Source organism: Benincasa hispida, chromosome 10 (genome assembly GCF_027475165.1).
Source record: "Benincasa hispida cultivar pf3 chromosome 10, pf3_genome.v1.1, whole genome shotgun sequence".
Taxonomy (NCBI): Eukaryota; Viridiplantae; Streptophyta; class Magnoliopsida; order Cucurbitales; family Cucurbitaceae; genus Benincasa; species Benincasa hispida.
Window position 1 is genome coordinate 51,503,396 of NC_143487.1, and position 13,382 is coordinate 51,516,777.

Genomic DNA, 13,382 nt, shown 5'->3' on the forward strand with positions numbered 1-13,382 from the left:
ATAAAGGTTTGAATGTCTAAACTCCAGGGTCTCTTTAGCTTTATAATCTTTTCCAGTAAAATATTTTTTAGTCATTTTCCCTCAAGGCATAATTCACATACCGGTAGAGTGCCAATTTTTAACTCACTTAGAAATACACTCTTTAGGAGTGTACATGGATTGGGTTAGGTTGGGTTGACGGAATTTTTTAGACCAACCAGAAAATTCGGGTTGGTTTGATCGGTAACCCAAATGACTCAAATAAAGTTTTCAACTCAACCCTTAAAATTCGGGTTGGATTGGGTTGGGTTGGGTTATCGGGTTATAACTTTTTTTTATTTTTTATTTTTAATGAAAAATATGTAAATTTATATACAACACATGACTAATAACTAAAATCTCATAAAATTAAGATACTAAATACCAAATATCTATGATATCTATTGTAAACTTTAAACAAAGACAAATATCATAAGAATTTTAAAAGAAAAATATTAAAAATTAATCAATACAAAGAAATCAAACATTAAACAAAGAGGAATATATATATAAAATTCGGGTTGGGTTGGGCCAACCCAAAATTTTTTTTTAGCCAACCCACAACCCAAGCCAAACCCAATAAAAATAGAAAAATTCAACCCAACTCAACCCAAGAACAAAACTAACCTAACCCAACCCTTACATTTTGGGTTGGGTAGTTTGGGTTGTTCAGGTTGTAGGGTTATTTGAACACCCCTAATACTCTTTACCAATCTCTCAATCCTATTAAGATTAATGTGACCTAAATATAGATGCCAAGGATAGATATCATTTTCAGGAGAAACTTTTCATCTTTTAGTCATTTAAGTTGTTGTTTTGAACATTTCAGTATTAAGAAGTGATTTATATGCTAACGATCTTAGCACACACAAGTTACTTTTCTAAACTAGTTGAACATATCTCAAATTCCATTTCTTAAAATAAACACTTTATTGTCAAGAACTGCAACAATAAAATAATGTTCAACTAGGCAAGAAACTGAAATAAGGTTCCTCTTAATTTTATGAACTGAATAGATGTTATCCAATAACAAATAACAGTTTTTGCTAAAAATAACTTCACACTCTTTATAGCAATAGTTGAGACAGCTTCCCTCAATCGTACTTTCATTGTCATCTCTCTAGCCTCTAACTGTTTCCAAGAATCAGATTCTTGAAATGAAGAACAAACATGATTAATGGCTCATGAATCAAGTATCTAGGCAAAATCATCATTCTCCACTAAGCATGTGTCCAAAACAAGTAAATCAGTTTTACCTATTTGGCCTTCTTCTCGTCAGTTAAGGATTCTTTTATGACAACTCCATTCATTTTAGCAAAATTTATATAGACCATCATATTGAAAACATGTTTTCGAACAGATGTTCACTCTTCCAATCTTGCATTGTGAATGAGCTTGAGCACCTCATACAAAGACTCCATCATCTCATACGTAGTCTACATAGACTCAAGCCTCTTAGCCAAGACATCAGGTATACTTGCCAAGATGTGGATTCGAATTTGTTGATTAGCCTTCCTCCACTTGTCATAAGCTTAGGAACATTTCGTTAAGCATTTGGACCAGGGGTCTAAGGACACTCCTCACCTAAGATGAACTGTAAATCATTAACCACCAACTTTGTATTAATTCAAGTTTTCCATGTTGTATAATTTTTAGCAGTTAACTTTTTGTAAGCTAATAAGGAAATAATTGAATTTGACATAGTTGCTGAAACCAAACAGAATCATTTATATTAGAAATCTTGTATAACTCTTAAAACAAATCCAATCAATTTTAACGAAAAGGTAATGAATCTTAATCATTCATTTTGCAATGATACTTCAGTAATTTAGAATAACAACCACCATAGGGCGATCCGTCTTTCATGACAAATGATAGTCCAATACTTTTCATGACGTACAAAATACGATGGACAACAGAAATCTGCACATAAACCTTTTGGCTTAGCACTCCAAAATCCGTCTTTCACCTTTGTTTTTGGTCTTTTCCAATTGCCACGAGCGACTCAGACTTACAGACTTGATTTACATAATAAATGTCTAATACATTGGGCCTTTACATTGATCAAATCAAAGTAAAAAGTTGTAAATCTAAGTGCCAACATTTGTAAACATCTATTACGCAAACCCACATACATTATCTAGAAAACAACCCACATTTTCTCTAACTTTTTGTTTCAAAAATGAAAAATAGAGGCACTATTTGGTTCTGATACCAATTGAAGGAATGGAATTCCATAGCAGAAGTATGTGAATGCACATGTCATTGTTATTGATTTTGAGAACTCGAAAAATAGAGAAAACGTACAATATGTACAAGATAAATATATATACATATAACATAAGGGAAAAAGAAGAATACCTCTTGAAGACCTTCTTCAATGCAGTCATCTCTTTTTCTCGAACTCACAAACAACGAAACTTCTTCCAAAACTCATGAATGAACACGAACACATAACAAGACACCACCACTCAGTTTCCTTGCTATTCTCCAGACAAGGATAAAAGAATTTTTTGATAAAAGGATAAAAAGGATAAAAGGACTTAATTTGGTAAGGAGAGTTCTTGTGAGTGAGAGCTTCTTTGTGTGAGGGAGAAGAAGATTTTTTAGAGAGAAACTGTTTCTTTTTTCTTTGATATGTACCAATGAATCAACTTCGAAAAAAAAAAACTCCTTCTCTTTTCATGAGTCAAGATGAAGTGGTTGCCTGGTTGGGGAGGGAGTTATAACTCTCTTCCACACTTCACAAATAACTCCCAATGAAGTTATTCCTTAAATTAAAATTTAATTTAAAATAAATTATATATTATATCAAATTAAATATATATAATTAAATAAATATTAATTAATTAACAATTAACAAATTAATAAATTAAATATCATATATTTAATTTAACTTGAATCATATTCAAATAACAACCTCTGACATAACCTATAGTTTTAATTTGAATCTCATTCATATTAATTATAATCTATAATTTTAATATGAATCTTATTCATATTAATTATAACCTATATATTATATAAATCTTATTCATATAATTAATATTTGAATCTTCCTCAAATATTTATCTCTCACATATTATAAAGTATAAGTTTGAATCTTATTTAATATCAACTTTATATTATAATGTATCTATATACATTATATTAATTGTATCATATACAATTAATTTCCTTATTTAATTTGAACAATTCTTTACCCTTAGTGAGCTAGCAAGGAGATCTTATAAACCTACAACTTAGAAGCACCAATGATATGAGATTAATTCATTAAACTCTTTAATTAAATTAATCAACATTCATTAATTGCATGTCACTCCACTAAAGACCCACAATTGCACTCTTCACACTGTAGAAATATTTATGTATCCATAGATATAACTAATCAACAATAAGTTGACCCTTCACAAATCGCTCGTAACTATAGCTGGGTCAAATTACTATTTTACCCTTGTAGTTACATCTAACTCCTTAAGTACCATTGATCGCTCTAATGAATAAACAGTTTATAATCCAACTATAAACTAATCATTCTCGGGCCAGTGAGAGGTGAGGCCTCAATGTTCTAGACCTGAAATCAACCCTTAAGAGAGCAACTCATCTACTTACCCTAAAGATGGGAGTGGGTGAATTCTATCTTGTGTAGCTATGTTCTCAGTTCCCTGCTCGAACAAATCCCCAAAATGGTAGGCTTATTGAGTAGGCGAACCTGACCATTCTTACTTATACAGATCAAAGGATTGCCCTCATAGATAGGAGTTCACCACTCACCTAGGATTAAGATCGAGTCACCTATGGTCATTCTATTGAAATGTTAATCTCTTCAATTAACGGTGTTATAAAGAGAGACCAATCATTTCATGATCCAGTCTTACACAAACTCTTTGTATAGGATACCTCCACTCATATGTTTTCACATGAACGAATAGGATCAAATCGTTTGTAACACTTTACAACTCTTGTATTACAAAGTGGGTCATATCCATAGTGTCACCAGGATAAGGCATCTAACCTTATCCATATACTACAGACCATTTAAGTTATTACTTAAACATGTGATCCACCTGTATATCAACCATATACATGTTTAAGTATATAGAAAAACTCGGATATTAGTTTATTGGATTGAATTACATAAGTCTAAATATCAAACAAAATAACTCCTTATTTTATTAAATAAATGAATTTCGTTTATACATTACAAACCACGAGATTTAGGGCATAATCTCCCACACATGGAGATAAAGATGATTAATTGCTAGCATGACAAAAAAATGTTGGACTTGTATAATCTTAAAGATAATAAGTGGTTGACACAAGAGATGTTCAAATTGTCTCGGAAAGAGTATGTAGATATGTTTATGTGTGCAACCTCTCTAAGATTGATAAGTTGGATGCTACATCATAGTATAAAGTGTTGTTTTGTGTATATTATTAAATAATTAGCATAATCAGAATATATTGAACAATCAACTTTAATTTACAAAGATGAATAAAAAATTAAATAGACAACAACATACCCATAAAAAAAAGAAATAGAAAAAAAAAATGCTAGAACAGAAAATATAGGAAATTTATAATTAGAATAAATCATAATTTACTCTAACATAAAGTATCATTTTGTGGAAGATCACATAACTGGTTGGTTAAATATGAAGCTTCAACATAAACAATCACTTGTAATGGTACGAAATTCACTTTTATGGGTATTTTATATACCCAATCGTTTAACGTGCATGAGAAGTAGAATGCAAACAAAATTCCTACCTCATTCATTTTGAAAAGGTAGACAAAAGAGGTCGAACTTGAAGGGATTTGAGAATCAAATACACGAAGTGAAAATTTTAAAGGGTAAAGTAGAAAGCATTATAACCACTTATGTCGTAATGTTTTTCTAATTACTTCATTAGCAGTAGAACATGAAAAGTTATTTGAGCACGCATCACAAAATTTTTGTCAACTACTTAAAGATTTGGAGAAGATAAAGAAAAATATTTCGGTAAAAATAATGATGCAAGCAATGTAGAAAGTTCAAGTTTGATTGAGAATAATCTAGTAGAAGCATGTAGAATTAAAAGAAAACCTACGATCGAACGTCGTTGTAATCTATATAAAAATCCACTCGAAAAGAGGGAATACAGACAAAATGTGAAGTCGAACAAAATTCTTCCTTGTCAAGTCATATCATAACTTTCACAAAATTAAAGTACCACGCATCAACTATATCTATTATTTATGGATTCCGGAGTATATTAATTAGCATGATTCTAATGATTATTTATCGATTAGGAAAATATTGTGGAAAAAAGATACACAAACAACATCTTTGTTGTTGACGGTAAACCAAAAATAGAATCTATAGATTAGCAAAACAATATGACATTCAATCAATTACTTGTGGTAAACTTTTTATTCCAAATATTTTAGTTTGAGATTATTTGTTAATGATTTATATATATTTCTTTTTTTGTGTGCAGGAGATACTATCATTTGGTAATAAAAATCCAAGCAACTGTGAAAATTGTAACTTATAACATCAGTATATTTTGTTTTAAGTTTATATTAAATAAATAAAAGTGTAAACGGCAAAAAACTCCCTTAAAATATGGTGGTGGTTGTAATTATACCCTTAAAACTTTCAATTTTAGTGTTAAATTGGACTTTCAAATTTACATGATTGTATAAATTATAGTAATTATATAAGTTTGAGGATCTAATTTTTAACATTTGTTTGTTTAATTTTTATAATTATTATAAATTTAAAGGTCTTTTAGAAGTTTATGGACTTAATTTTTATAATTAAAAATTTAAGGGCGTGAGATAAAGTATGAATTTATTTAAAAATAAAAAAATAAAGAAACGTGGCACTATATAGTGCCACGTAGTGAGCTGCAGATACAACTTGTAGACTCACCAACAAATAAGTTTTCCTCTTGGAGAAAAGTTATGTAATTCAAAATTATTGTGTTTTCAAACTTAATTTGTGCACTTTTAATTCCATTTTATGTTGGGTTTGAGTATTAGATGGATTGTATTTTCTATTTAGTTTGCAGGATAAGTTCTAATTTTTAGATCTTGGAAGTTGGAAGTTTGATGGGACATCACAAATTTAGTTTTATTTTAGATTGTGTTTAAATTTTGAATCGATTCGTATTAAAATTGATTTCATGTTCGGTTCATATATTTTCATATTCAATTTCAGGATGGTTTCATGTTCAGTTCATATTTTTTAAATTTTCATAGTTGATACTGTTTGAATTTTGAAGAAATTGGATAGGTGAAAGCAACATTTGGTTGTGGTTAGCTTAATTTTAATTAAAGAGAAAGCAACAGGGCTTAGAAAAGTTTAAACGGAAAAAGGTTGGGTTGAGTTATCCTAAAAAAAAAGTTTTAACTGAACCAAACTTACCTAGACCGGCTAAAGCGATTTAGTTCAAAAAATTGAAACAAAACTATATTCAGTTTTGGTCAGTTCAATATGGTAGAAATCAACATGTTCGGTTTTGTCTATGATTTTGTCTAAAACCGGATCAAATCAAACCGTGAACACACCTAGTCTACCAATTCTTGCGAAGTCAAAATTAAGTAAACAACAAAACCAATAAACAACAACAATAGGGATTAAACATGCTAACTTCGGTTACACACATACACACATGAATATCCAACTAGTCGACATTTTGATCCCATAAACAAGTAAACAACAACAATAGAGACTAAACATGCTAACTTAGTCTATACATACACTTATATAAACATCCAGGTAGTTGTCATTTTGGTCCAATAAACAAGTAAATGATAACAATAGGAACTAAACATGCTAACTTAGTCTACATGTACGGTATGAATGTCCAATAAGGACTAAATGTGCTAACATTATAATATCACGTCTTGTTGAACAAACATTATTAGTGAAAATTTAAGTTTTAAAAGAAATGGGGTATTTTGAGAATCTTACATTGCTAAGATTGGAGAGCGAGATCTCACTTTTATACCCTTACCTTGAGATGTGGGTTTGGGCCCCAAGAGGTACCCATGATTTAAAGAGTGTGAGATAGCCAAATGTGGGTACGGTGGACATCCCATATGCACGTGCTGCCACCGTTCGGTCGGACGTGGTGTGGCATGTGATTATTTTTTTTTATTAAAAATTACTATTATTATTTAATTAAATAAAAGAAAAGATCTTTCGCTAGTTTCGTGGCACCACATCTACACGAGGTCCACACGCATGTTCCACGACTGCGAGCGCTTCGCTCCCTATTAGTTGCGCACGACAGTTGGCTCTCGAGGCCTATAAAAGGCGCAAGCCTTTCAGCAGTTTGATCATCTTATTTTTATCCTTCACAGTCCTTTCTCTTTCGAACTCTTTTTCTTTTTCATTTTTCGATCATCTCAATTCTGACGAGTGTGAGTTTTTTCAGTCGAATACAGTGCATCTTCGATTAAGACAATTTTATATATTCTAGGCTATTTTATCCTTGGGACAACATGAAAATTCTGTAGAACTGCTTGCATACTTAGGCAAAGCCGTAAAACATCTTAAAGAGAGCGAGATCTGCGACTCAGCCTGTAACAAGTTTCTGTTTTGCAGGTTCCATTTTCTTGACGACTGATGTTTGTGGTTGTTCGCTATGTCAAATCTTGTCCATCAGAGGGTACCGGTTCCAACAATTTTAAGATATTTTCCTCTACTATTGCTGCGATGGCTCTTTCAAATCAGAACGACATTATGACATCCGACCTGAACTGTCCATTGCAGTTTGAAGGAGCGAACTTCAAACGATGGAAGTAGAAGATATTGTTTTTCCTCACAGTTAAGAAGGTCACCGACGTTTGTATTACAGAGAAGCCAACAGTCCTAAACGAAGATCCGATTGAACAATAAATAAAAGAAGCTGCTAATTAGGAAGAAAATGATTTTTTTGTGTAAAACTTTCATATTAGATGGTTTAACTGATGATTTTATGATTATTACAGAACAATGAAGACAACAAAAGAATTTTGGGACATCCTACAAAAGAAGTACAATACCAAGGAGGCTGGATCGAAAAAGTATGTCGTCAACCATTACCTTAAGTTCCAGATGACAGACGAAAAATCTATGGAGGCCTAATCCCATGAACTGCAGAAGATAGCCCATGAAATGATAAATGAAAGTATGCTTCTAAACGAGTAATTCCAAGTTTTCGTTATTATTGATAAGTTGCCTCTTTTGTGGAAGAATTTCAAGAACACCTTCAAGAATAAGACCAAGGAGTTTTCCTTGGAGAGTCTGATCGCTTGGATGAAGATTGAGGAAGAAGCCCGGAAGTAGGACCAGAGGGAGGAGGTGAATATTGTTCCTAGAAAATTCGCCTCTATCGTGATAAAGTCTGACCAAAAGTCCAAGAAAACTAAAACGAAAGGTCAAAACCGTGGTTCTAGCAACCAGAACAATTAAAAGAAGTATAAACCCCCATCGGGAGAAACGATACAGTTCCTTTACTTTAACTGTAATAAACTTGGACACATGACTAGGAACTAGAGGAATAGGTGTCGTCTTGCTGGTTAGGCGAACCTGATAGAAGAACCGTTAGTTTCCATGATCACAGAAGTAAATGTGATCAGTGGTTATGAGGAGTGGTAAATAGACACTGGCGTTATGCACCATGCTTGTCAGGACCTTAGTTTCTTTAAAATTTATACTGAAACTAAGGATAGGAACATTCTGTTAGGGGATCACCACTCAACGAAAGTCACTGGAACCGGCAAGGTGGAGCTGAAGTATACATCTGGGAAGACTCTCACCTTGAAAGATGTCTTGAACACTTCGGAGGTAAGAAAGAACTTAGCCTCAAGCTATCTCCTCAATGAGGCCGGATTTACCCAAACAATAGGGGTAGATTTATATATCCGTACTAAGAATAATATATTCATAGGAAAAGGTTATGCAATTGAGGGAATGTTCAAAATAAACCTAGACATAAATAAAATAAAGTCGTCTGTTTATATGTTGTATTCTTTAAATGTTTGGCATGCTAGACTTTATCATGTTAATAAGAAATAAATTAGCAACATGATTAAGCTGGAAATGATACCTAAGTTATCCATGAATGAATTTGATAAATGCAAGTATTATAGTCAGGCTAAAATAACTAAGACTTCACATAAATATGTACTTAGGGAACTTAAGCCTCTAGATTTATTTCATTTTGACTTATGTGAATTTGATGGCATCTTGACTAGGTATAGTAAAAGATATTTTATTACTTTTATTGATGATTGCTCTGATTTCACTTTTATATATTTTCTGAAAAACAAAAGTGATGCGTTTGATGCTTTCAAATTGTTTGTAACTGAAGTAGAAAATCAGTTTAACAGAAAGGTTAAAAGACTTCATAGTGATAAGGGAACTGAGTACGACTCAGACAGCTTTAATGAGTTCTTTAACTCACATGGAATAATACACGAAAAGAGTGCACCTTATTCTCCTGAAATAAATGGAAAAGTCGAAAGGAAAAATAGAACTTTAGTTGAGCTAGTAGTTGCTATTTTACTCAGTTCAAGAGCCGCATCTTATTGGTGGGGTGAAATCATCTTACCGTGTGTCAGGTCCTACATAGAATACCAAATTCTAAAAACACAACTTCATCTTACGAAGTCCTCAAGAATAAGAAAACAAACTTATCATACTTTAGTGTTGGGGTTGATGCCCTAAAGTCTCGTGTCCTGTAGTTTGTAAATAGTATATACGAACACCAGTGATTGTTAATATTGATAACTTATAGAAATACAAGTTATTTGTACTACCTTATCTATATATTGTGGTCAAAAGAGATTAAATATGCGCCAATTGTATGGAAATTAACTTAGAAATACAATAATTCTGAATTATCGCAATTACACATACTAACATTGTTAAGATGGAAGAAAAGGAGATTTCTACTCTGTTTTGCAGGAAATCAAGTCACCGTTTGCGGTCAAGGCTCAAGAAGAACTGATCAACGCATCTCTGTCACATTGCACCCGTATATCCACACTGAAAAGACGATTAATGCAATGATGGCGCAATGCGACAGTCGATTCAAAGCTGACTTTCAATCGCATGTGCTAATAAAAACAACACCGCATGCAAACACTCGATCGAAAGATGCAGCCGAGCAATGCAAAAGCAGAGGATTGTGATACGTGTACAACTAACAGCTGTGCAAATTCGACGGTCTGATTTCATAACAGAAGGACTAATATCCCTCCATCTTTGGAATTTTCATAACAACAAGTGGGGACCACAAGGCCGGAGTCAAAGATCTTCACCTATAAATACCCTATAGAATTCACAGAAAAAGAGGTTACTTGATACGGGGCTAATTGCTGCTATTATATTGAAAAAAAGGCTGAGTTGAATGTTAAACTGAAGAAATCTGGGAAGAAGAAGAGGCAAGATCGATAGGTGAGTCTCAGTGTTCATCTGCTAGATCCCCGCCGCAAAGCTCTTTTACTCAGATCCCTGCTACCGGTTGAGCAAACCTGAGAGGGAAACTCATCCAACCGTCCAATCCATCCAATCCAGCAAGTAAATCTCTACCCAAATCAGTGCCGAAACGTTGGTGCTATTTGTATATGTTCTATCTCTTTTCATCATTGTAGTTCATCTTCTTTATCTCTACATTCACACACCATGTATCAGACGCTAAATATATATATTGAATGTCTTGATCGCTTTCATCACCACTATATTTTCGTTCCTCCATTTATCGCTTTCTTCATGATGTGTTCTTAATCCCCTGGTAGTTAATATGAATTAAACGAGTACTTAATCTATGTTAAAGAGATAAATTGCGTTTAGCTAAGGCATGCTAGACGGCATCTTCACCTGTGAAAGCAGAAGTGAAGATGTCGTTCTGATCTATCGAGAGAAGGTTAGAAGAATACGTTAACTAGAGCAAGTAGTACTTCCAAACAAGGAAGCAACCTTGCGTTCATTACGTTCGTCTCTGTTTCACCACAGACATGTGGGAACACGGCCAATCACTGAAAGGTGTACGCTAAGGGAAAAACAGAACCGTACTTATCACTTCAACGCAATTAAGAACTTGTGATGGTTATATTAATTATCTTTCTGTTTTGTTTCATACATAAGACTTGCCGCCACATTACATGATCTTTGTAGAATCTTCACAGCTAGCCTTGACCTCAGTATATTGTATCATAAAGCCTGTATCTTGTACCATCTTAGCTTAGGTTTACTGCACTTTATTTTATTATCACATTTTTACTGCTTTCCTTTACTTTATCGCAATTTTTATATACTTGCATAAACTATACTTTTAAAGATTGAAAAACCTGGTCGCATGTATCATAAACATAAAGCAATAACCTCAAACAATCCCTGTGTTCGACCTCGGATCACACCGAGAAACTTGCGATGAAATTATACTTGGTTCTAACGTAAGAAAACTTGTGACAACGCACAGAATACTACTAGAACATCCACGAATAACACATATCTAGAAGTAGTATTGTATGAATTGAGTCAAGTCAGGGCATTATTGTATATCAATCGGTTTGAACCGTGCGTGCATCATATAGCTTAACTTCAACGTTACAAATATATGATATTTACTTCACATCTTGTTGTTTTGCTCGATTCTTTGTTTTATTTGCTTTACCACAAACCAATAAATATAAAATTCTTGATTATCTGTATGTAACTCAAGCATGTATGTGGTGACATACAAGTGGATCATGTCTTGAGTGATAACCAAAATGGTCTGTAGTATATGGGTAAAGGAGGGAAACCTTATCTTGGTAATGTTACGGATGCGGCCCGCTTTGTGGAATGGTCACAAGTGTTGTGACTTCCCATAGATAGTCTAATCCTAATCATTCATGTTGGGGACATGCTAGCGAGGGAATCCTATACAAAGAGTTTGTATAAGACCTGACCACGAAGTGTTAATGTCTCGTTATATAACACCGTTCATGACAGAGACTTCACTTCACTAGGATGACCATAGGTAACATGACCTCAATCCTGAGTGAGTTGGAAACTTCTGCCATTGAGGGCGGTTCTTTGATTTGTATGGGTGCAAGTGGCCAGGTCGTCGATTCAAACCTACCATTTTGGGGATTCGTCTGATTTGGGAGTTGGGAACTCAGCTACACAAGATGGAATTCACTTCTTCCCCGAGGCAGAGATAAGTAGATAGATGGCTCCCTTAAAGGCTGATTCCGGGGCTTGAACGATGTGGCGCCACATACCTTCTCTTGGTCCGAGAGGTGTTTACACATAGTTGGACTATGTTGTATTGTTCATTAAAGGAATCAATGGTACTTAAGGAGTGAGATGTAACTACAGGGGTAAAATGGTAAATTGGCCCAGTTGTACTTACGAGCATCTGTGAAGGGTCATCATACTCATGATTGGTTATATCTGATGGACATAGAAATATATCTGTGGTAAGAAGAGTTTAGCTGTTGGTCTTTAGTGGAATCACTGATAGTTAACGGATGGTGGACCTTGTGGCTAATGAGTGTTGTCAGCTATTCACGTACCGTTGAAGCTTCGAGCCATAGGTCCATTAGGTCACCTGAGTAGCTTAGATAAAGTCGAGAACCAGTGTTTGGGTTAATTTGAAATGTTCAAATTGATAAGAGGAAGTTCAATTATATATGATATAATTGGACTGGTTAGTTATATATGATATGATTGGCTAAATGTATGAGATACATTATTTTGGAGGAAATTAGATATAAATATGATTTATATCAAGTAGAGGAGAAAATACTATAGTGGATATATGATATCAAACTATAGGATATAAATATAATATGATTATATTTATTAATTAAATTAATTGATTAATTATTTGATAATTAACCAATTATTCCACGTTCGGATGTGGGAAGTGGGGCTGCGAATTTTATGGTAACCGGCGGGTTAAGGCAATGAAAATAGTTGCTAAGGCAAAGGGAAAGCACCTTCTACTTGTAACTTTGCAAAGGGGAAGAAGAAGAAGGGTGGTAAGGGAAAAGGAAAGGCACCTGCTAACCCACAGCCTGTCGCCTCGAGGAGGCGTCCACCAGTTGCTAAGGGAAAGTGTTTCCATTGCAACCAAGATGAACATTGGAAGAGGAACTGTCCTCAGTATCTGAAGGAGAAGAAAGTAGCCAAGGCTAAGGCCAAGGCGGATAAAGGTAAATGTGATTTACTTGTGCTCGAAAGTTGTTTAGTGGAGGATGATGATTCAAGGGATTAGATCTTGGTGACAGTTAGAGGCTGGTGAGATGACGATGCGAGTAGGCACCAGATACGTCGTCTCAGCTGTGGCAGTGGGAGGACTCTAGTTGACTTTACAGAATAGGTTTCTAATTTTAAA